We start from the raw sequence: 23617 nt of genomic DNA on the forward strand, positions 1-23617 counted from the left end.
ATTTCCTCCCTCGCCTTAGCTTTGGATAGTGTTTCCTCTCCCCGCGCGTTGTTTCTGGAGGTGGGGGCTTAGCCTGTGGATCTGAGAGGGTCCAGCTTTTCTAGCCTGGGCGCCCAATGCCGTAAATTCCCCCCTCCACCTCCCCCCCCCGCGCCCCCCCCGCCCCGCCTTAGCTCCCTCCTCTAATTTTTGAAATGTTGAAATCTCATGCAATCTTTAAAAGCAGCCAAACCCCTTTGCTGCCCGTGGTGTCCAAAACCGCCAAGGCACAATTTAGTCTCAGACTTCAACTGAGTCAGAAAGAATAAGTGACAGTGGCAGGAACTCGTCGGGGTTTCCTTTGCCAGGAGGACGGGGAGAAGGCGCGGAGGGGCGGGCACAGGCTTTGGGGAGTGCGGGAGATGGCGGGGGGGGGGCGGAGGACCCTGTGGTGCGGGGTTGGACTGGGAAGGACAAGCCTTTGGCTAGACCAAGAGTACCGAGGGCTGACTCTGTGGGAACGGGCCTGCGAGGCTCGCAGCTCGCAGAGGTGCCCTACACATTCCGGGAGCCCCGAAGCTACCCGCTCCTGCAGCGGCGACAGGGGGAGGAGAGTGCGCCCCGGAGCTCCGTGCGCACGGGGCATGCTCGGCAGCTGGACGCCCCGCTGCAGGAGCTGGACGCCCCGCCTGAGGAGCTGGACGCCCCGCAGGAGGAGCTGCAAGCCCCGCAGCCGGAGCTGGACGCCCCGCGGGAGGACCTGGAAGCCCGGCAGCAGGATTCGGGACCCCGGGTCCTTGGGGAAGCCCTACACCAGGGGTCCCCCGGAGCCCATCGTTGTCCTTGCTGCGGCGATCGCGGGTGCTTCGTCGGGCCTTTGGCCACCAACGCGTTGCTGCGGGGGGCAGAACCTCGAAGGGCACTCGCCCTTGTTCTGTCGTGGGCAGCCGCACTCGGGCACAGGCAGCGCCTGGGTTTCGGCGGGGGAGCCCTCGAAGGGCTCGTTGGCCTAGGTGTCCTGGCCCAGAGACTCCGGGAGGGGACGTGCTCGTTTTCCCGACAGGAACTTCTCGGGAAACAGAAGCTGAACAGGGAGCCGGAGGCAGAGGAGGCAGGGGAGGGGAGGCAGCGGGAGGAAGGGAAGGAGGCCCCGGGAGGCCGGCGAAGGCCGCGGGACCCGCGGCGTCCGCGTCCAGCAGCGGCGGGGAGGGAGCCACCGCTCCCTGCAGCCTCGCCCAGCACTGGCACCCAGGCCCGCCTGCTGGCCGTGAGTCCGGCGGAGACCCGGGCGCGGGACGGGCGGACCGGCGGGAGCCGCGGTTGGGGATCGCGCCCTCGCCCGCGGCCCCGGGACCTCCCCAAGCTGACCGGCGTTGGGGCGCCAGGGCTTCTCCCCACTTCGGGCTCGGTGAGGACCAGCGGGTCCGCGCGACGGGGACGCGCGAAGGCCGAGCGCAGGGACTCGAGCGGCAGAGACGTCCTGCGCCGGCGTCTGGCTCCGCGCCCCTGAGGGGGCGCCTACGGCAAGGAGCCCCCCGCGCGGTGGGCGTCCGGAGCCGGCGAGCCCCGAGCAGCCCCGACCTCCGAGGGCGCGGACTGTGGGCTCGCGCTCGCCGAGGGCCGGGGAGGCCGATTCCGGGCCAGAAGCCGCGGTGGCGACGAGGGTGCGCTCAGCGCTGGCGCCGGGCGGTGCGAAAGCTGGACCGGGCGGAACCGGGGCGGGCTCCTTGTGCTTGGCCTCCGCCCAGAGACTCGCCCAGGCCTGGGCGCGTGGGAGGCGGTGGCGGACGCGCTCGTGGCAGTGGGGAGCCGCCCGGCTCCCGCGGCTCTAGCCTTCCCAGGGGGAGCCTTGGGTCTCGCAAGTGCCTCCGCGGACAGCAGCCAGCACGAGGAGGCTCACCTGGGCCGTCCACCCGTCCTTCCCTGGTGGTCTAGTGGCTAGGATTCGGCGCTTTCACCGCCGCGGCCCGGGTTCGATTCCCGGTCAGGGAACCTCTTTTGTCCGGGCCTCTTCTCACCTGAAGCCCCTGGCCGGCGGCTGGCCTCCGGGGCGGCCACTGCACAGCCCTCCCCTTCGCTCCCTTTCCCTGGTCTCACCTCAGCCCCAACCTAACGCGGCGCTTCCCATCGCTCTTTTCCGAAAGGAAACCGAAACCGAGGTCACTCGGACTCCGACGCCGAGATTGCCAGGACCCCGAAATGCGCGGCCCTCGGGGCCCTCATCCGTCGCCTTCCCAGCTCTGCTTCCTCACCCTCTTCCCGCCGTTACCCGCTGCCCACCCGTGGACAGGCTCTCCCGGACAGCCCAGCACCCTTGGGTGGACGGCCTTCAGGACCCTGCCTGCGAGGCCCCGGTCCTTCATTTGCCCCCCACCCAGTGGTTCAGGCTGGTGGCCAAGCGCCAGGGGCGTTCGGCGGCGCTCTCCCGGACAGAGAAGGCCGCAAGACTGAGCCCAAGCCTCGCCCTGCCCACAGCGAAAGCCAGGCCAGAAGAGCCCCGCGTGGCCTCCCCGCGCCCTGCCCCGGCTGCTCCAGCGGCGGCGTCCCGCAGACCCCCGGGTGCCCACTCGCCGCGCCTGGACCGCGGGCGCCGCCGGGGGCCGAGCGCCGGGCGGCTCCGGGGCGCCCTCTGCCTGCTCCGCCCGCCCCCCGCCGGCCGTCTGCGGGCTCCCGCTCCCCGCGCTCCACTCGGCTGCGGTCGGGGGCGGTCGGCAGACAGCGTGGCCGGCGGGTGCGGGAGAGGTGGGGGCGGTGACGCCCACGACTCCCGGGGGCCCGGTGCCGAGGTCCCGGCGGAGCTGCAGCGAGAGCGCTGGCCTTCATGGGCGCGCTGCGGGAACAGGCCCCCTGCACGGCGGCCAGGGCGCAGGACGGGGATCCGGGCCATTCCATCAGGGAGAGGGCGAGCGCCGCCCCCGGCGCCGTGCCTGTGGCGCGCCGTGATCGTATAGTGGTCAGTACTCTGCGTTGTGGCCGCAGCAACCTCGGTTCGAATCCGAGTCACGGCAGCGCGGCCGCCTCCGTGTGCTCCGCCTTTTGTTTACTTCCTCCTTAAGACAACTCCACGTCGCCAACAGGGATGCGTCCCCACGGTCCCCCCGCCCTAATGCTCGGAATCGGCCCCGGACTGCGCGCCCTTTTCCCTCTTGGTAAAGGTACTTTTTCCAATGCTCGGATCTGATATTAAAACGTCCTTCCTGTGAGTACTAAAAAGTCCCCAGCGACCTGAGAACTCGGCCTCCGAGAGCGGCTCGGCGCATGCGTTCTCATAGGCGTCGGACGGTCCCTGCCTCTGGGGACGATTCCGAGGGTTAACGCGGGACACGGAAGTGGAGAGGTAGGGGACCCTGGGGACGCACCCCGGCGTGTGTCTCCCTGTTGGCGACGTGCAGAAACTGATTTCTCAGCTCAAAGACGGTCTAGAGAGAGAAAGAGGAGCTGGGCTTGTGGCTCAGTGGTGGGCACTTGCCTGGCAACTGTGAGGCACTGGGTTTGATTCTCAGCACCACCTATAAACAAATCAATTAAATAAAGGTCCATTGACAACTAAAGATGTGTATTTAAGAGAGAGAGAGAGAGAGAGAGAGAGAGAGAGAGAGAGAGAGAGAGAATTCTTCCTTAACCTTGTTTTTCTTTCTTTCTTCTTCTTCTTCTTTTGTTGTTGTAATCCAGGGCTTCCAGTTGACTGAATGAGGCTCATAGACGTGGAGGAGGGCAATCTGCTTTATTCAGTTTATGGATTCAAATGTTAATCTCATCCAGAAACACCTTTGGAGACATACTCAGAAGTGTTTTACCAAATGTCACAGCACCTTTTGGTCTATCCAAGCTGACATGTAAAATTAACGACTCCTATACCCTCAATCACTCCGAGTAATACATTTAGCATAACGTCTTACCCAACTATAAAATACAGCTACTATATTTCAGCATAACGTTGGCTTCTCCTTTGCAGTAGTAATATGTTGGTTTTTCAGTGAACACGGGGTTCATTTTGACCTCATGTAGTCTCACCCCAGCCCCTACCATCATTACCACCAGTGAATTGTTGGCATGGCTTTGGTTTTTCAAAATATCAGTACACTCCGGACTTTGCTAATGTCAGTTTGAACTTCAGGCCAGTTGCACAAGTGACTTTCCATCTTGACCAAGCCTTAAAATGCTTTTTGTCCAGATCCCTGGATATGGATAAGACGTACCTATTATGGTGTCCACTCTTCATCTAATGGTGTCCTTCATACTTCCATACAGGTCTCACCAGATCTGCCTGGCCTCTTAATGTCATTCACGATGGCCTTGTGGCCATGACCATCTGAGGGAGTCTGGTCAGCATCATGGCCATGGAACAGAGGGTGGGGAGGTGGGAATTGCTGAAATCTCAGCACACGTGACTCTGTACAAACCTCTGTGCCCAGGGCAACCAAACAATCCCAGCATAACTTCCAGCAGCATTCGGCCACCTTCCTAAGACGACTCCAGAGCGTCCTCCCTTGAGAATACCTGCCTGAGAAAGGTTCAGCCTGACGGGAGAGGTGATGGGTGGTTCTACCAACACCTGAGTGTGAGTCCACACAGCATCTTTCCCAGAGCTCCTACTGAACACCAACTCCTTCCTCTCTTCTGGTGTGCATCTTCTGCAGTCTCAGCGTGTTTTTCTCAAGGATCTCTATGCCCGTCTTTTAAAATGTCTTCACCAGGAGGGAGCGAACCTCTTTCTCCCGGTCTCTGTGGGAGGACAGAATCCTAAGTTCCCAATAATTGCCAGGTGGCCCAGACACAGCTGGCCAGATAAGCCAGACGGTTACAGTGACCAGCCCTTTGTCATTTCTCATATGTGCTCCCGGCTCTCTCTCTAAGTCACTGTCCCTTTAGAATGCCCTGTCACCCCTGCACTAATCTGAGGGGAGCTCAGCTCTGTCTTATGCTGACAGTAATCAAAGAAATATGTCTTCCCTGCTTCAGCTAATGCCCAGCTTTGTTGCCCTTTGGCAAAGGAAGTGCAAACAATAGCTTTGGTGACACAGTTTCTGCCAAGAGAGGCACAGATAGGACAGGAGAAGGCGGGATCACTTGGCCCTTGTCATTCCATGGGCATCTCTTCCTGCCTGGCATTTCAGAGCCGGACACTGGCCTGGGCCACGGTGCTGTGTCCCATCTGGATAGGCTGGTAGTGACACTCGGTGTGACCACGACCACTGTAATAGATGCCATTAATTGTGGACAAGGTGTAGAAGTAAAATATAGAAAAACTGATTTTGACAGTGGTTGTCCCCCTTCCCCTTCTACCTGGGTACACTATCGCTGCGTGGTGTCATTTGGACTGTGATGTAGCACAACTCATTTTCTCATATATGGAAGTTTCTCAGAAAATTAAAGACACCACTGCCCTAAACACAACCCAGAAATTTTGTTTGGATTTATTTCCCTTGAAATGTGAACACATATATCCCCAAAGGATGCTACCAAAATGGTCACACCCATCCAAGAGACCCGCCCCTTCCCTACGTGTTAGATATTCCATTTTCTTCCAGCAGTAAGACCCCCATTAGCCACAGCAATTTATGAGGGCCAAGAGTTTGTATGGAACAGGAGGATCATTGCATATTGGATCATCTTCACCATAGGAACTGTACCCAAGTTTGGCAGGTATGGACAACGTTGCAGATGTGTGTGTGTGTGTGTGTGTGTGTGTGTGTGTGTGTGTGTGTTTAGGTCACTACCAAGAAACGATCATGGTTATTGGAGGACTCTAAAATATCTTGGAAGTTAAGCTGTGCAACACATGCAACAGCATATCTGTGTGTGATGTCCCCTGGGGCCTTCTGATGTGGCCCTCCCCCCAGACCGTAGCACTGCCCTTACTGGAAAATCGTGGATAGGTAGATGAAGAGAAAGTCTGCCACCCTGGCAAGTTCACAAAGAAAGGGCGATTGATAGAGCTGGAAGTACCGTGGAATATGATTTGTCATCATTCCTGGGGGAGATCAATTTTTAAAATATACAAAAATTAGAAGTATCAGGTAAACACTGTGATGTAGCAATTGCACGGCCAGTTCTCTGCACCACGGAAATGATGTAGTGGTACAAGAATGATGGGCAGCATTATTTTTCAACATAAAATCTCGAACCAACCCAATTTCAAAACCATTTGGAAAAGGTCAATGAAAACTGCAAAGAAAGAAAGGTTGTTGTTTTCCTTTTTCAAAGGAAGTGTAAAATCATACTGGGGATGGCACTGGTGACCCCCTCCTGGGGCTAGGGTACTGGTGTACCTGTCCACTATGCTGCTGATGAAAAACAAGAAGAGAACCATCCCAGATTTGACCACAGTGGTGGCAGCCTGTCCAGAAAGGCAGAACAAGGATGAGATGGCCCTGCACTGCAGGGTGGCGAGGTCCCTAGCACCCTGCGGTTGCTAGAGAGCTGATTGCTAAGGCGCTGAACTGAGGCTAAAACGACCGGGCGAGAGCTGTTTGCTAAAGAAGGAGGCTAAGCGTCCCTGGGTGGGCTTGAACCACCAACCTTTCGGTTAACAGCCAACGCGCTAACCGATTGCGCCACAGAGACACAGCAGGTCCTCCGGCGGGAGTCCATAGGGACCAGGGCGCACTAGGCCGTTTTCCCCCAGGCTACGCGCTGCGGCTCCAGCAGAATCCGGGGCAAATTCCCACAGCTCAGAAAAGCCGCCCGATCAGCGCGGCGAGTTGGAAACCTGACCATCGGCGGATTCCGAGGCCAGAGGGCAGCAGAATGGCCTCCACCCCGAGCTGCCAGGCGCTGATTTCAAAAGCTGACGCCCGGGAGATGCCCGCTGGCTCCGGGGTCGAGGCTTCTTCCTCGTCCTGCCCTGAGGGGGCCTGTCCCCACCGTAGCGCGCCGCCCGGGGACGGGCCGCAGGGTCAGTGCTTTAAAGGACCCTGAGAAGGGAAACGCGAGCGTTTTATCCCAGGCCAAGGTCTCTGCACGAAGCCTCGGCTCGGCCAAGTTTCTAGGCCTCCACGGAGGCGGAAGCCGGGAAGGCCCGGTGCACCCGAGCGCCCTCGAGGTCCCGGGGCTCACGGAGGCTGGGGCGGGCGCGGGGTGGGCGCGGGGAGAGCAGCGACCTGCGGCCGAAGGCCTCGGCCTGGAGCACGAAGGGGCGGAGGGGCCCGACCGGCGGGAGACTTCAGCGAGAGGGCAGGCTGCGTCACGGCCGGGTCCCCAGGGACCAGAACCGAGTTTCACTGTGGCCGAACGAGAGCAAAGGAGGGGGAAACGGACGGTGGCCAGCAAGACAGGCGACGACCTGCTGCTGTGAACACGGAGCCGCCGAGTAGCACCCCTGAGCGACGTCCACCATAGGGACCCAGGGGGGGCCGCCGAGCTGCGCCCACCACCTGGACCGAGAAGGCGCCGCCCGTCCTCGCCCGCGCGGCGCCGTGACCGTCTAGTGGTCAGTACTCTGCGCTGTGGCCGCAGCAACCTCGCTTCGAATCCGAGTCACGGCCGGCCCTGCACTCACGTGGCCCCCTTGACTTTCAATCCTCACCGCAGCGTCCAGTGCCAAACTTGCAGGTGGCTCCAGAGCTCTCTGGTCTGGAGGAAGAAAGGAAGCCCCGTCCTTGGCCAGGGCTCGGTCACCAAGAACCGGAGGATTAAGGTGCTGCCCTGATGCAGTGGTTGTGGTCGACCTCCTTTTTCTGGTTCACGTATTGCAGTCATCCGTGGGGTGAGATTTGCACTCCAACGAGGCTTTGGAAACAAGGTCGAATAACCGTAGTAACATGTGCACTTAGTGAATGACATTCCCCAACCAAGTGTGTGTGCGCGTATCCGTGTGTGTGTGTGTGTGTGTGTGTGTGTCGGGGGTGGGGGGACAATAAAAACCGAAGTGCAGCTCACAGATTAAATTGCACCCATCCTCAGTTCATGGCCCAGTGGATCTCGTCCAACAGGGACCCTCTTCTAGGGCAAGTGACAGAAAATTTCCATCAGCTCAGGAAGTCCCTGGAGTCTGTTTTCCGTCCATCCCCACAACCTCACTGAAGGGAATCACCACTACGTTTTCTGTCTCCAGGTTTATTCTTGAAATTCTCGATCAAACACCATACTTTTTGGCCAGTGGTTTGCATGTGGGTTTTTTTGTTTTTTAATGCAGCATCAAGTTTCTGCTATGCATCCATTTGTTGTCACGATAAGTGTTTTGGTGTTGTCCCAAAATGTGAATAAAGTAAAGAGGATGGAGACCGGTTATGTCTAGTTGCAGCCCTGGAGAAGAAGGTGGCTATGAACATTCCCGTAGGGGTCCCCTGAGGCCTTGTGCATTCATTTCTTTAGAGTACAAACCTAGTGAGGGAATTGTTAGGTCATGGGGCAGGTGTATTTTAAACTTCATGAGAAGCTAGCAAAGAGTTTCAGGATGTTTGCACTGTTTTACTCTCTCACCACAAGAAAAGATACTAATTATTTTTGTTTTCATTTTTGATACTTTGTGTTCTTTTTAGACATACATGATGGTAAGAGTGTTTTTTACATATTACACATACCTGGAGTATGACTTCCCACCATTGAGGTCGTACATGACCTGGAGTTACACTGGTTGTGTATTCATATGTGAACAAAGGAAACTCTCCTCTTCCCATTCTCCTGCCTTCCCTTCATTCCCCTTGTCTAATGCTATATATATATATATATATATATATATATATATATATATATATATATATATATATATATATATATATTCACCTTCTTATTACCCATTCATTTGTTGAAGGGCGCATTAGGCTGGTTTCATAGATTAGCTGTTGTGAATTGCTGTCAAATTGATGTGCCTCTGTCACTGTAGTATGCTGATTTTAAGTCCTTTGGACGTATACCAAGGAGTGGGATAACTGGGTCAAATGGTCTTTCCATTCCAAGTGTTCTGAGGAATCTCCATACTGCTTTCCAGAATGGTTGCACCAAATTGCAGTCCTGCCAGCACAATATGAATGTACCTTTCCCCCCACATGCTCACCAACATTTGTTGTTACTTGTATTCATGATAACTGCCATTCTGCCTGGAGCAGGAGGGAATCTCAAGAGAGGTGAAAGACCTCTCCTGCATGTCTTTTGGTAGTATGGCCATTTTGACAATATCAGTTCTGCAAGTCCAAGAACATGGGAGAACTTTCCATCTTCTAAGGTGTTCTTCAATTATTTTCTTTATTGTCCTGTAGTTTTCACTGTAGAGGTCTAATGTATATGTATATGCATATACTTGGGAATCTCTCTCTATTTTTTGAAGGTAGTTTTCCTAGTGCCTCTTTCAATTGATTCATCATTTATGTATAGGCCTGCAATTGATTTGTAGGTGTTAATTTTATATCCTGCTCCTTTGCTGGATTCATTTATGAGTCCTAAAAGTCTTCTGGTAGAGTTCTTTGGGTCTTCTGTGCATAGAATCATGTCCTCAGCAAACAAGGATAATTTGAGTTTTTCTTTTTCCCATTGGGAGAGAAGATACAAATTCTTGTAAGCTCATGTTTTGAACTATCTCTTCAAAGTGACCCATTCGGGTGGGTGTGTAAGAGTATATCACCGTTGTTTTCCTGAATGAGCAATGATATTGAGTTCCTTTCTTATTTCTTTGGTCATATAGAAATGTTGTTGGAGAGATGCTGATCAGTGTCTTTCCACCTTCCCTTTCTTTTTCTTTTTCTTTTCTGTTACCAGGGATTGAACCCAGGGTGCTTTATCACTGAGCCTCATCCCCAGCCCTTTTTATGTTTTAAATGTTGAGATAGGGTCTCACTAAGTTTCTTAGGGCCCTACTGAGTTGCTGAAGCAGGGCTCAATCTTGCCATCCTCCTGCCTCAGCTTCTAGTGTTGCTGGGTTTCAGGCCTGGGTCCCCACACCGACAATGTTTCCCCTCTTTTTTCATAACCTTTTACTATTAGACACATTTAGATTTGTGAAAGGTAGAGTAGATAGTACACAGGATTTCTATACACTCCACACCCGGCTTCCCCTAGCCTTTAACATCTTCCATTAGAATGATACCTTTGTCCCAAGTAAAGCATAAATACATTTGCTACTAGGAGTAGGATACACTCAGGAGATAATGGGAGACAAAGAGGGACTTGCTCAGAGAAGCCACTGTCATGTGTCCTGAACTAAGGAGGATTGCCTTTGTCCTTTCCACCCAAGATCCAAGAAATATCTTAACTGCTCAGGGATATGGAATTGAGAACTGACACAGAAAAACATAAAGTCATTTGAAGTAGAACAGTCTAGTTATAAAAGGCAGAAAGAGATTTAAGAACATGCAAAGAAAATTTACATTAAAAAAAAAAAAAACAGGAACCACACGAGGAGGTGGGAAAAATGGGTCTAACTAGACCACAGATCCTTAAGACAAAGCCTGCCCAACAGAATAGACCTTGTTCACTCATTTTGAATATAAAAGCAAATTCCAGCTGTAGAAGTTAATCAGACAGAAAAAGATCAGACCATAAGACGGTGCTATTCTGTGCCAGGCTGCTTGTAAGCACAAGTGTGGACACTGGACAAAAGCAAATGGCTGGTAGAAAGAGGAGCAACATCCTATGGCTCCACCATCCACTGTTCCTCCCTGAACCAGCCTCTTGGGTGGCCAAAGAGGGTGTGGGGGAGGGCAGAATTCCTGGGAACTGTCCCTTATTGGCTCTTGTGTAAGTCTCTGTAGACATGAGAATTTCAAAGCAAGATTCAATCCTTGGTCCTTTCTAGGGATGCAGAAGGGAAGGAGAGAGGAGAGAAGCTCCATTACCGCTCAGATGCAGAATGACCCAGGGACATACCCAAGAGTGCAGCTGGGTTCTGAAGGTCTTTGGGGAAAACTCCTGACATGGGTCTCAAGGTCGGAAGGATGGGGCTTGGGAGGCAGTGTTACAGGGTTGGGGCCTGGTGGGAATTGAGGCCCTGTGAAGACCCCTTCAAACACCCCGGGAGTTTATGGAAGGGAAAGGGAATACTGTCAGGGGAGAGAGGGTGTGGGTCCCCTCAGAGAGGAGAGGGACAGAGTGCCTCTCCTGCATCCAGGTTCATTGGGGATCCTGAGTCCAGCTCAGGTCCACCTCTTCTCTTTTGACTGACAGTAGAATGACATCAGACGGGCACGTCCCCTCTGCCATGACAACTCTAGGTCACTTTGGCCCATGCTGACAGTTTCGAAATGGACCGTGGCCATCAATTTTTACAGATTTTAAGATTAGAGGGAATTATCCTTTACTCCCTGAGTTCTGAGCCTCGCCTGTTGAAAGGGTCAGAAAAGCCTCCCCCTCCAGGGTAACTGGTGCTGCTCTTATGGACTTTACTTCCGGCCTGCATTTCTCCTGCAGGTAGGGCAGGTAGTTCGCTGAGAAATTTGACATATCCTGGCCACGAAAGCCAGGCAGGGCTGCAGGGAAATTGCTTCTGGAAAGAGAAAGCCTGTGTGAATCAGCACAGTGGAGCCTGTGGGTGGCATTATTCCCGTACCCTCGTGTTCCCGCCACTCGTCAGCCCCTGGCAGCCGCCAGCCATGGCAGGGCAGGGGCTATGTACATGAACAAGCGAGGAAATGACCTTTCCGTAGGTTCGCTGCAGATAAAGACCAGGGACCGAAAACGGGTGAATTTCTGACGTTTTCCTATAGCGGGTCTCCACCCGGTTGTCCAGAGCCCGCTGCAGACTTGGGCTTCTTCAAGCCGGATGGTTTTCTTCATAGTGACGTCCTGATATTATGGCTTTCCGCGTCACCAGTATGGAGCGAGTTTCGTGTCCCCGAGCATTGGTGGTTCAATGGTAGAATTCTCGCCTCCCACGCGGGAGACCCGGGTTCGATTCCCGGCCAATGCACGCCTTTTCTTAGCGCAGCTGGGATCCAGGCTTTCGCCTTCCTTCCCCTGGTCTCCAGCAACCCTGGTCAGGAAGGACCACAAAGGCCACGACCTCAGGGTCATTTCCCAATTGCCAACAGGAAGGGATCTCGGCAGGCACAGGGCGGCTACCCAGTGTCAGTTTGCCTGTCCCCCGCCCCCTCTGTGCTCTGCAAACCCGCTCAACCCTTTTTTCCTCGGATCTGGAGGCTCCTGCTCACGGATTCACTTCCTGCACTTGGACAGGGCACTGGGCCGCTTCTCCCTGCAGAAGGGGACCGGGAAGGGGACGCCCGACGGCAGCGCCATGGGAACCTGTGCGCACGCCGCGCGGGAGGCGCGGAGCCCAGACCCACTCGCGCCGCGGGTTCTGTGTGTGGCCGCCGCCGGCCGCACAGCCGCCCCTTGTGCCTGGTGGTCAGTCCGCGGCGTCTGGGGAAATTCAGGGTGGCCCAGGAGCGCGGCGAGGGGGACGCCCTTCTAACCCTCCTCGCCCTTCTAACCCTCCTGCTTTCGCCCCCCGGACGGGCGCCCTGCCTTCTGCGCAGAGTTTGGAACCCCTGGGGCTCTGCAGCCCAGGTCCCCGCCCCAGGGCCTCCGGCCGCGTGGGATGGAGGAGGAGCCTGGGACGAGCCCAGCTGCGTCCTGTCTGTGGAGCCCGCCTGTTTTGACCCGCTCTTCGCAGCCAGTCTAAGTGCTGCCCAATCCAGCGCACTGGCCAAGGGCCACCGGTCCATTACTCTCTTGAAAGGGCCTCAGGAAGAGCTCGGAGGGAGACGCCAGGAAAACAGAACTGAGTAGGCTTCTCCCCTTTCTGTGTCCTCTGTCCTGCCTCTGAAGGTCAGCCGCACGCACACCGCAGTGCATATTTCGCTCCAGTCTGCAGGTGTCTCTCCTGGCCTGCTCCTCCACCTCCTCCTCCTCCTCCTCCTCCTCCTACTCCTACTCCTGACCCTGTTGTTCCTGCCCCTTCCCCTCCTCCTCCTCCTCTTGCCTCAGCTCGCCTGCCCTTCCTACTCCTGCTCCTCTTCCTCCTCCTGCCCTCTTCCTCCCCTTCCTCTTCCTCCTACTCCTCTTTTCTCTGGTCCTCTTCCTCGTTCTCCTCCACCAGCTCTTCCTCCTGCCCTGCTCCTCCTCCTCCTCCTGCCCCTGCTCCTCCTCCCCTTTCTTCCCCTCTTCCTCCTCCTCCCTTTCCTCCCCTTGCTCCCCCCTCCTCCTCCCTCCCATACTACTCCTCTTGCTCCTCCCCTTCCCCTCCTCCTCTTCCTCCTCCTCCTGCCCCTGCTCTTCCTCCCCTTCCTTTCCCTCTTCCTCCTCCTTCCTTTCCTCCCCTTGCTCCCCCCTCCTGGGATTAAATCTGCTCTTCTGCTTAGAGTTCTTGAATGGAAGCTTAGATGATACTTTGGGATTTTTTTCATTGTTGATGTGTGCATTCATTGCTGTGAATGCACCTGTGAGCATTGGCTTTGTTCTATTGCTGTTGATTTACTTATTTACTTAACGTCATTAGAGATTGACCCCGAAGCACTTGACCACTGGGCTACATCCTGAACCCTTTTTTCACTTTTTATTTTGAGACAACTTCTCCCTAAATTGCTAAGGCTCTCCTGAACTTGTAATCTTCCTGCCTCAGCCACTCAAGTGTCTGGGATTACAGGAGCACCACTGGGCCTGACTCTATTGACACACTTGTATTTTCATTGTCATGTATTACAAATATCCAATATCTCCTGAGATATTTTGTTGCATCTATTGTAATGAAGGGTTATGTTTCATGTGCAAATTTGGGCCTTTCCAGCTACCTTTCTCTTAGAGATTTCTTGTTGAGTTTCATTGTTCCTGAGAGCATGCTTTGTATGATTTCTGTTGCTTTCTATCTGTTGAAGTGTGTTTTATGGGCCAAAATGTGCAGATCGTGGTATTTCACATGAGCTAGAGAAGAACATGTTTCTTCCTTGTCGAATGAGGTGATCTATAAACCTCTGGTGGTGCTGCCAGTTCAACCTTATCCTCTTTGATCTTCTACCTGCCAGATCTGTGGACAACCAATTGAGTGAGGCTGAAGTCTCCAACTATAGCCATGCATTTCTCTATACCTCCTTCCTCTTCTTTCAGGTTTTGCCTGACATATTCGGACACTCTCCTGTTAGAGACTCTATTATTAAGAATTGCGTCATCTTCTTGGGGGAACTGACCACTTTATCATTAAGTAATATCCTTCTTTACCCCTGGCGACTTTCCTTGCCCTGAAGTTTTCTCTGTCTGGAATCAACATAGCTCCTCCAGGTGTCTTTCAATTAGCATGGGCCTAGTGTATCTCTCTCCTTCTCTTGGAGGCCTTGTGACCCCTCAGGACCCAAAGGCTCTCTGATCCCATTATAGGGCTGCCTGCTGTCTTTGGGTCAGGAGGTCCTGTTTGGCCTGTGGGGGTTGGGTTTCTCCTGCTCCTTGGGGCTGGCTCTGCACAGCATGTGCTTCAGGGCCTGCACATTCTCAGTCCAGCTGAGCCAGGGACTTGTCCTGAAGGGCTGGCCCAGTGTTGGAGTTGGGGCTGCTGTCCACACCACTGTTGGTGGTCCTGGAGAGGATGTGGGTCTGAGGAGGGGGCTGTGGGAAGGCTATCCTCTTGAATCCCAATGGGCACTTGGGCAGAAGTTCTGGATTTCCTGCCCTCGGCCTCCTCCCAGCTCTCAGGGAGAGAGCTCATCTTCCATCTTACTTGTTGCTTTCTCACTTTCCCCGTTTTTACTTATAATTTATCTTTGCTTCTTTACATTTAAGTAGGTTCCTTGCTGGGCAGGTTGACCTATGCATTAGTTCTGAAGTCCAATCTCCTCTGGAGGCTGAGGCAGGAGGACTGCTTGATCCCAGAGGTTTGGAGCCGCACTGGACCACACAGTGACAACCTATCTCCTAATTTGTTTTAAAAGTAGGTTTCTGTTGGTTTGGAAGTTGCTCAGTATACCAGCAAGTCTCCTTGTGATTAGAGCAAGAAAAATCAAGATGAACCTCTAAAGGAATATCTCTTCAGTGAGTCTGACATGGTCCCTTATGATTTCCCGAGATAGAGAGAAACCAGGCATCATGATGATAGAGAGTGTTGCCTATGCCTAAACTTTTGGTCCATGCCTCATAAAGGAGAGTCTGGGGGACAGGAAGGAGGAATTGTTTTGTCGGCATGCTATTAGGCTGAAGGCCTAGAGCTTTGGATTCACACACAGGCAAACAATAGTCAAACTGAACTTGAGGCCTACCAGCCAGAAACCATCAACTAATCGGTAACCTTCTTCTGGGACCATCAAATATGGTTTCTTTATTTTGTTTTCCATGAGCATTTTATCAAGTTTCCTTTCTTGCCCCCTCAGCAGATTGCTAACTTGCTTGTACAGTAGGATCCAATTTTAAATCACTGAATGTTCAAATATTGATGCACTATAATTATACCTAATAGCAGGATTCATTAGGCCATATTTGTACTTACAGTTAATTTAATCAACCTCATCGTCAGTACCTTTCATTTATTTCCCTCCTCCTCCCACTCTTTAAAATGTTAAGGGTCCAGGTTTATGGTTCACAAACGAAGGCCACCCAGAGAACTTTCCTGCGATGCGCGCACATTGTTATTTTGAGATGTCATATCCATCTTTATTGATCATCTGTGTAACTATTTAACTTTATGCAGTACTCATGAGCACATAAGTACTGTGTAAACTGTGAGGGAACCTGGGAACACACACCCTAGGCACAGTAGTGAGTGCTCTCGGGTACTCTGATTGGTGGATACTTTTTAAAAACCACCCAACTTTGGGGGTTCCGGCAGAGACACTGGAATGGATTCAGCTTGGCCACCTCTCAGGAAACAGTGTGTCTAAGTGTCAGGGCCCTGCCCCCTGGCGAGGCCGTGTATGGTGGATTTTGAGTCACAGGCAGGTATGTTCTTGTTTCAGTATTAATACAAACACTGGCAGGGTTTGGCACAGACCTGTAAAGCCAGTGGCTCAGGAGGCCCAGCAGAGGGAGATGGCAAGTTCCAGTCCACTCTTGGCAACTTAGTGAGGCCCTAAGGAATTTAGGGGGACCCTGTCTCCAAGACTAAAAAGGGCCAGGGGTTTCACTCAGTGGTTCTATGCTCCTGGGTTCAATCCCTGGGAACAAGGAAAAGCAAAAACAGACATTAAACATGTTTGAGGGCTGGGGTTGGGGCTCAGTGGTAGAGCACTTGCCTCACATGTGTGAGGCACTGGGATCAATTCTCAGCATCACCCATAAATACATAAATAAACAAATAAATAAATAAAGGTCCATCAACATCTAAAAATAATTTTAAAAACACCATGTTTGACTGGTTTTTATTTTAATTCAACAAATCTGCATTCATTGTGAAAAAGAATATATCCCCTTCCCAGACAAACAAACCCATCTTAATTATATGAAAAGGAGATGATACACCTTTACCTAATTGCGTCCTGTAAGCCAAGGCACTCGGGAGTCCCGGTCCCATTTGACAATCCTGGGGTTTCCCTGGGTCAAGGGAAAAGTGGAAAGACCAGGAAAAGAACTTCCACCTGAGGATAGGAAAGTGGTCACCCGAGGAGAGAAAGATGGGGGCGCTCGGGTACTTCCTCTGCCTGAGCCTAAAGAGCATTTGGCCCCACTTCTCTGTAGCGCAGACGAAGTCCCTGGCACCGGTCCCCAGGCTTGCCGTTCGTCCCTGGGCACCTCTGAGCACGATTCAGAGCCCGCCCTCGTGGGTTCCATGGTGTAATGGTGAGCACTCTGGACTCTGAATCCAGCGATCCGAGTTCAAATCTCGGTGGGACCTTTCCCTTTTCTTTGTCGGAAGTCCCCAGCCGGCCTCCCAGGGACCCAGTAAGGACCCAGCACCAGCCCCGTCCTCCGCGGACCCTGAGCTGGGCAGGCGGCGGCCACCACCCCGAGAAGGCCTTCGCTGCGAGGCCTGTGCTCGATGCAGGCGGCCACTGGTGGCTCTGCATAGGCGGATTCTGTCCAGAGTTTCTGGCTCCTCTTCGGAGGTGACCCCTCCAGCGAGCGGCGGCGTGGAGGTCCCGTGGCCAGGGGACCCGAGCTGCAGCCCGAGCGGCGAGGCGAGGCCGCGGTGCCCTGGCGCAGCCCGCCGGGCCCCAGGGAGAGGAGGCGTCGCGCCGCGGCCGGGGCCCAAGTGCGGTGCTCTCTAAAGCCGAGCTGCGGGCCAACTCGGGCCCTGCCCACTGCCCACAGTGTTCTGCGGCGCTGCGGCGTCCAGCCACGGAGGGGGCTGACCCCGGCCGCGCCGCGGAGCCCCGGGAGGCCACACGGCTGGTGCCGAGCAGAAACGGGAAGGGCAGGGCGCCGGGGGCGGCGCAGCCCAGCCCAGGTCGCCGCCTGTGGCCCCTCCCGGCTCAGGGAGGCTCCCTCCGGTAGCCATCCACGGGGCACGCCGCCCCGGACGCAGCCCAGCACTTGCGGGGCCTGGGTTCCCGCACCTTCCTTTCTGGGCCGGCGGGAGGGGGTCGAGCGCAGAGAGGCACAGACCCACGGCTTGCTGGCTCCCTGGTTTGGACATGCAGGAAGGAAACGCACGAAGCCCGCTCTCCCTGAGGCCGGTCTGCAGGGCCTGGGATGGGACACTACCCCAGCTCCAGGCAGGGGCACACTGAATGACAGAAGTCAAAGCAATTTGGGGACAGAGTGGAAAGTTCACCACCTGCACCGCCCTTCTCCATGGAAGCAGGTCCTAAGACCCTCACGTGAGGGGGATCCCCCTGTACCCAGAGGAAAGAAGCATCTTATCTCTGAGCCAGGGACACGTCATGAACCGAGGGGGCCTCGCTTGGCTTCCTTGCTGATCACCTTAGATCCCTCTCCTTTTGTGGCATCGTCTTCCCGAACTGCCGACCACTCTCAACAATGCAATCCAGATAACACCTCTGGGTCCACAGCTTACTCCCTTCTCTTCCTTAGGATGGAGGGCACTGTGGCAGGAAAAGCTTGTGACTAAATAAACATGCAGGCTTTCCTCTTGTTACTCTGTGTCTTCCTTATAGAGGCCTCGGCCATGAGCTGGGGATGGGCGAGGAATCAGCATTTCCCCTGCCCTCCATGTAAAAATGCCATCCACCGTGCAACTATGACACGTGATAGAGGCAGTTTTGAAGCCATAATTTGATTCAATATCCCCCTTTAAACGAGAGAAAATTCCCAGGTACGATGAAGTCTATGGCTCATTCTCTATACCTCCTTTCAGGGCAAACCTACTATAGGTTGAGGGGTTTTCCTGGACACTCCTGGGAGCAGGAGTCCCTGCTGCTCAGAGAGGAGGACTGCACTCTCCCTCTGAGGGTCTTCAGTCTCCAAAAAGCTCCAGTGATGAAACTTACATTTAAATAAAATCAGCATGAAACCTTTATATTGCCTCACAGTGTCAGGTTTCAGTCCATGGTCAGCTGAGTCTATTTTTGTTTCTTTTTTTTTTTTTTTCTTCCTTTTTAAAATTTTGAGCTGTGGTGAGGCAGAAACATCACCCCAGAAGGATGAGGCAGAGGAAAGTTGCTCACCCTCTGGCAAACAGGAAGCAGGAAAGGGTCAGGGACAAGACACAGTCCCCAAGGTCATGCCTCCAAGGACTCACACCCTTCTACTAGGTGCCACCTTCTACAGATTCACCACCTCCCAATAATGCCGTTAAATTGTGAACCCCTCAATGCATCAATCCAGTGAAGTTAGAGTCCTCGCAATCCAACCACTTCCCCCAAATTGGTTCACCTCTGAACAGGACTCCACTGGGGCCAAGCCTTTGTGGACTGGATGTTCCAGATACCAACCTAAGGATTGGTTTTCATCATGTCCCATGCTTTTAAAAAATTTTACATTTTACCTGTAGATGGACACAAGATCTTCACTTAGTTATTTTTATGCAGCGCTGAAGATTGATCCCCCGGCCTCGCACGTCTAGGAGAGCACTCTACCGCTGAGCCACAATACCAGCCCACGATCTATTTTTGTGCAGTTTCACCCCAAATACTGTCACTATAAGTTCCTTTTGCCTGTTGTTGCAGGGTAGTGTTCCAATGGTTGGATGCATCATTCTGTATCCATTCCTTTCTTGATGGACATTTGAATTGCTTCCAGTTTGGGGACGGTCACAAAAGAATGTATTAAAAAGAAATCATTTTTTTGTGGGTATGTAATGTATGAATTCTGTCTTAAATGTGGTATCCTTCAATACTAACTTACTTGTTACTTTGTGAATGGATATTTCATTTATAAATGGGTCGGAAGCCATTCTCACACGTGACTGGGTGACTCCCGGTTAGGGTCTGAGGCGCTCTGGCTGTGTCGGAGCTTTCCCGGCCCTCTCCTGTTGAGAGAACCTGTCCGTGTGGGGGTGTAACTGACCACTGACCCCGGAGGCCCAATCACTGACCCTGACCTTGGAGTGCAGCCCCCCCTTCAACCTTCATTGGATGGAATTCTCCCCTGAATTTCTTGCTCCCCAATAAAAGGCTACTCCCTGGCGTGCTCTCGCTCTCGCTCTCTCTCTCTCTCTCTCTCTCTCTCTCTCTCTCTCTCTCTCCTGCTAGCCCTGAGTAATCCTTGCTGCCCTGCCGGGCGGTTAGAGGAGGGAACCAGAGAGGGGACCCGTCTCGGACCTGGTCATAGAAAAAGGTAACTGAGTCTGTGTGTTTATTTCGATCTCGCTAGCTAACTTTTATGCCAAGAACCTCATTAATGAAACCATTGCGCTGGACGCATGGTAGATAAATGCAAGTTCATTCAGATGTTATGAAAGCCCAAAGCGGAAGTCTATGCACTTTCCTTTATATTTCATAATTACAGATAAAAACTTTATCTTGGATATTGTTTCTTTTTGGCCTATTTTTAATGTAGGCTGCACACATCTAGGTCTATTACCAGATTATCTCATTTGATTTTTTTAATATTTACTTTTTAGTTATAGTTGGACACATATTTGTATGTGGTGCTGGGTATCCAAACCACTGCCTCACACCTGGTAGGCGAACACTCTACCTCTGAGCCCCAGCCACAGCCCATCTCATTTATTTGAATTATGCAAAAATTGCACGAGTAATTAACATTCTCTTATTATTATTATCTTATTTTTTTTCCATATGACTCTTGCAAAACTAAGACCAAGGGAACTGAAAGAGCTGACTATAAGATAGAAGGCAACTGGAGGTTCCAGGACGATCCTTACTAATGAGAACTGTCCAAAATTTCTTCGTTTCTTTTCCTTTTTCAAAAGAATGGTGAACAAAATGCTGCAAATTCTGTGTTTGGTCTGGGTTCTTCAGAGAACAAACCCAAAAAGGTCCAAATATGATATGTATAGAGAAACTTACTGAAAGGAATTGGCTCACATGATTATGGAGACCAAAAGTCCTAGATGAGAAGTCAGCCAGCTGGAGATCCAGGAGAAGTGATGGCCAAGTTCAAGTCCTCTTATGGCTTGGAGATGGGGAATCCCCAAAGCTCCCGTGTGAGCAGGACATGAAATGATCAGATTACGAGAGCTGTAACCTGCATTCATCATTTGATGCCAAGAGAAGAGAGAGACAGACTCCTTGTTCATTAACCCACGTAGTATGTAAAATCCAAGAGCTCAAATATTGAGGAGAGCTGAGGAAAGTCATCCAACAGCCCTCAGGTACCTGTTACAGGGGGCAGGATTCTCTTGGCGCCAATGATGTGTACTGGATGGGCTAATTTTAAGGCCATCTCTACTTCTGTTAAAGAAAAATATAGAGACACTTGTCTGGATGCTAATTCATTGCATTGTACAGGAGGGAGCACCGGCGCTGTCTTGTACCCAAACCCATATTGATAAAGAAGAGAGGAATGGTGAGGAGGAAAACCATGGCTGGAAGCACCAAGATATTCCTCCTGTTGAGGCTGGGATCTGGGTTAAACTCTTGGTCCCCAGGGCAGCAACGTTCAGATGTGGGGCTTTTGAGAAGCAACTGGATCACGAGGACTCTGGCTAATCCATTGATACGTCCAGGATCCAATGGACATTGGCAGGTGGCAGAAACTAGGAGTTAGCCAAAGAAGCATGCCCTGGAAGGGTATGTTTTGTCTCTGACCCTTCATAATACTCTCTCATTCTTTCTGCTTCCCAGCACCTTTGGGGTGAAGAGTTCTGCTCTGTCAAGTGTTTCCCACTGGGATGTCCTTCTTCCTCACCATAAGCCAACAATGATGGGCCCAAGCAACTATGAACTGGAAGGTCTGAAACTCGGAGCCAAAGATAAATGCTTCCTTCTCTAAGTTGATTTCTCAGGTATTTTGTCAGAGCAATGTAAAGCTGACTAACACACTTCCTTTGCATAGGTGGCTTGTCAGAAAGCTCTTACAGTGGTCACTTGGGCCAGAGTTCTCCAGCCCTGACTAGGCCACCACAGAAAACAACTAGTTATAGGAGGACTTTAAAGCATCCAGGAAGTTCAGCTATTCAGAAAATGCGACGGAATATGTGTATGTGTCATGTGCACTGGGCCTTCTGATGGAAAGCCCCTTGGCTAGGCACTGCACCTACTAGACTCTCAGAGTGATAGCACACTCGAAGGAAGACAGGCTTAAAAAATTTTTAAAAATTAAAAAAAAAAAAAAAAAAGGAGAGGATTGATTATCTCATGATGCCATGGTGGGGGCATTTTTGACAGAGCAATCAGCAAATCCAAATCTAGGGTCCCAGTGCAGATAGCATACTAATGTCTATCTCAGGTCGCCCCTGAAAGGGTTCACCTTGGTCGTCCTGGCGGGTCCCTGGGAATTGAATTTCTAAGTGTGTCAGGTGCCAGACTGCTATGCCATCAAACATTGTAGGAAGGCCTGATGGCATGACGGTGGCAGGCAGGAGGAGGTCGTGCTGCGTGAGAGCAGGAAGGAGGTTAAAAGAGCTCGCCGGCGTCCCTGGGTGGGCTCGAACCACCAGCCTTCCGGTTAACAGCCGAACGCGCTAACCGATTGCGCCACAGAGACGCGGTCCTGGGGCGGGACTCTAGGCAGTGGGCAGTAATGACCACGCGCCCTAGGGTTTGCAGGGCGCCCGGCCCAAGTTCCAAAGCCAAGAGCATCCAGGGATTCAAACCATAAATGGCTGTGTTTGTCGCCTAGGAGACTTGGCGACTGCGGGATTCCGAGCCAGAAGGGCTGCGGAACGGCCTTGGCCCGACGCTAAGTCACCCCGTCTCAGAAGTCGCAGCCCGGGGAGGCGCCGGGTGGGTCCTAGTGGTGGCCTTCTCTGCTCTTGGCGCCACGATCACCCTGGGAAAGTCCTGTGCCCACACGACCGGCCGCTCGCCCCTGCATTTCGGATTTCTGTGTCCATCAGTGGGGCTCCACGATGGCAGAGGTCGAGGACGCGGTCCTGGGTCCCCTCGCCGACTCCCGGACTCGGCCCTCTTCGGGCGCTCACTTAGGACTTGCTGGACCAAGCCATGGACGTCGTCAAGTTGGAGTCCCCCAAGAACCCCGAGGGCGGATTTCCCAGAGCTCAGCAAAGGCGAGGTTCTTTATGGAAGGCTCCCCTGGCGGTGGTTTCCCGGTAACCCCGGGAGGCCGGGAAGCCGTGCGCACTGCCTGCGCGGTCCAGCCAGAGCTCCCGGGGCTGGGGTGGGCGAGTGGCCGCGCCGGGAGCGGGTGGCCTCAGGAGGCGGCGGCGTGGCGCTGCACCCCGCCACGGGAGCTGGTCCGAGGTGCGCATCGCCTAGGGCCGACGCTCCGGAGACGGGAATCGGTTCCCACCGCAGCCGAGTGAGAAGAAAGGGGAAAGCAGAGGCTTGAACGGGCGGTAAAGGCGACGACCGGCGGCCGTCCCCGCAGAGCTGCCGCATATTCCAGCTGCTCGGCGTGGACAGGCCTCGGAGAAGCAGCCCCGCGGCGTCTCGCGCGGTTCTCCGTAGCGCACCGAGGCCGGCGCTCCGCGCGCTCCGCGGGACCCTCGGCCGGGATCCCAGCGCGCAGGGCCCTCCGCGGACGTGGCCTCCCTTTTCTTTCCATCCACTCCGACCTCCGCGGCGCTGGGCCACTTACCTGGACGCCAGTGCGACACTTGCCTGGGCTCCAGAGTTCTCTGCGGTCGGGGACAGGAAAGCCTACCCTGCGCATCCTACCTAGAGGACAGGTTGGAGCGGTCCTTTCCCTGCCCGAGAGGTGACAGGGCCAGTCCTCCCCAAAGCGCAAGCCTCAAAAAGTGAGGCGCTGCCCCTGGATCGTCCGAAGGTGCCAACCAGCTTGTTCTGGTTCGGGTTTGCAACCTCAGGGGGGCTTTCTTAAACCAAATGAGAAGTGAGAAGAGATTCAAGGCTACCTGGATATTCTAGGTCAGCTCTGACCCACGTCCACTGTAACATTACTGATCTCTGTGTGGTGCTGCGGACGGACCCGGCGCCTCACACGAGCCAGGCACCGCTCTACCACCGAGCCCAGCGCCAGCAATTTTTAGCATTTATTTTGCTAACAGTAAATGACTCTCTCTCTCACACACACACACACACACAAACACAAACACACCATGTATTAACAAGAAATCCTGTTTGTGGGCATGTTTTGTAAACTCCATTTTAAATTCCTTATTCTTCAATACTGTGAATGAATATTACATTCAGAAATACAAACTCATTCAAATGTTGTGAAAGCAGAAGTGAAAGGAAAGTGACCCACGACACTGAGAACAACCAAGAGGTCTTTATTGCTGTGGTATCTGATTAACAGGGGAGAGAGAGAGAGAGAGAGAGAAAGGGGGAGAGGGATGGGG

The 23617-nt window shown here is 53.4% G+C and overlaps 6 non-coding genes across 6 annotated transcripts; 4 read left to right on the forward strand and 2 right to left on the reverse strand.

The window, feature by feature from the left end:
- The first annotated feature begins 1899 nt into the window (after nucleotides 1–1899).
- Trnae-uuc (transfer RNA glutamic acid (anticodon UUC)) lies at nucleotides 1900–1971 on the forward strand. The gene has a single exon. It is a non-coding gene; the product is annotated as a tRNA-Glu (tRNA).
- Nucleotides 1972–2915: 944 nt separating this feature from the next.
- Trnah-gug (transfer RNA histidin (anticodon GUG)) lies at nucleotides 2916–2987 on the forward strand. Its single transcript has one exon. It is a non-coding gene; the product is annotated as a tRNA-His (tRNA).
- Nucleotides 2988–6473: 3486 nt separating this feature from the next.
- On the reverse strand, nucleotides 6474–6546 carry Trnan-guu (transfer RNA asparagine (anticodon GUU)). Its single transcript has one exon. It is a non-coding gene; the product is annotated as a tRNA-Asn (tRNA).
- A 5204-nt stretch (nucleotides 6547–11750) lies between these two features.
- On the forward strand, nucleotides 11751–11821 carry Trnag-ccc (transfer RNA glycine (anticodon CCC)). The gene has a single exon. It is a non-coding gene; the product is annotated as a tRNA-Gly (tRNA).
- Nucleotides 11822–16591: 4770 nt separating this feature from the next.
- Nucleotides 16592–16663, forward strand: Trnaq-cug (transfer RNA glutamine (anticodon CUG)). Its single transcript has one exon. It is a non-coding gene; the product is annotated as a tRNA-Gln (tRNA).
- Nucleotides 16664–21766: 5103 nt separating this feature from the next.
- On the reverse strand, nucleotides 21767–21840 carry Trnan-guu (transfer RNA asparagine (anticodon GUU)). The gene has a single exon. It is a non-coding gene; the product is annotated as a tRNA-Asn (tRNA).
- Between the last annotated feature and the right edge of the window lie 1777 nt (nucleotides 21841–23617).

Source organism: Callospermophilus lateralis, chromosome 7 (genome assembly GCF_048772815.1).
Source record: "Callospermophilus lateralis isolate mCalLat2 chromosome 7, mCalLat2.hap1, whole genome shotgun sequence".
NCBI lineage: Eukaryota > Metazoa > Chordata > Mammalia > Rodentia > Sciuridae > Callospermophilus > Callospermophilus lateralis.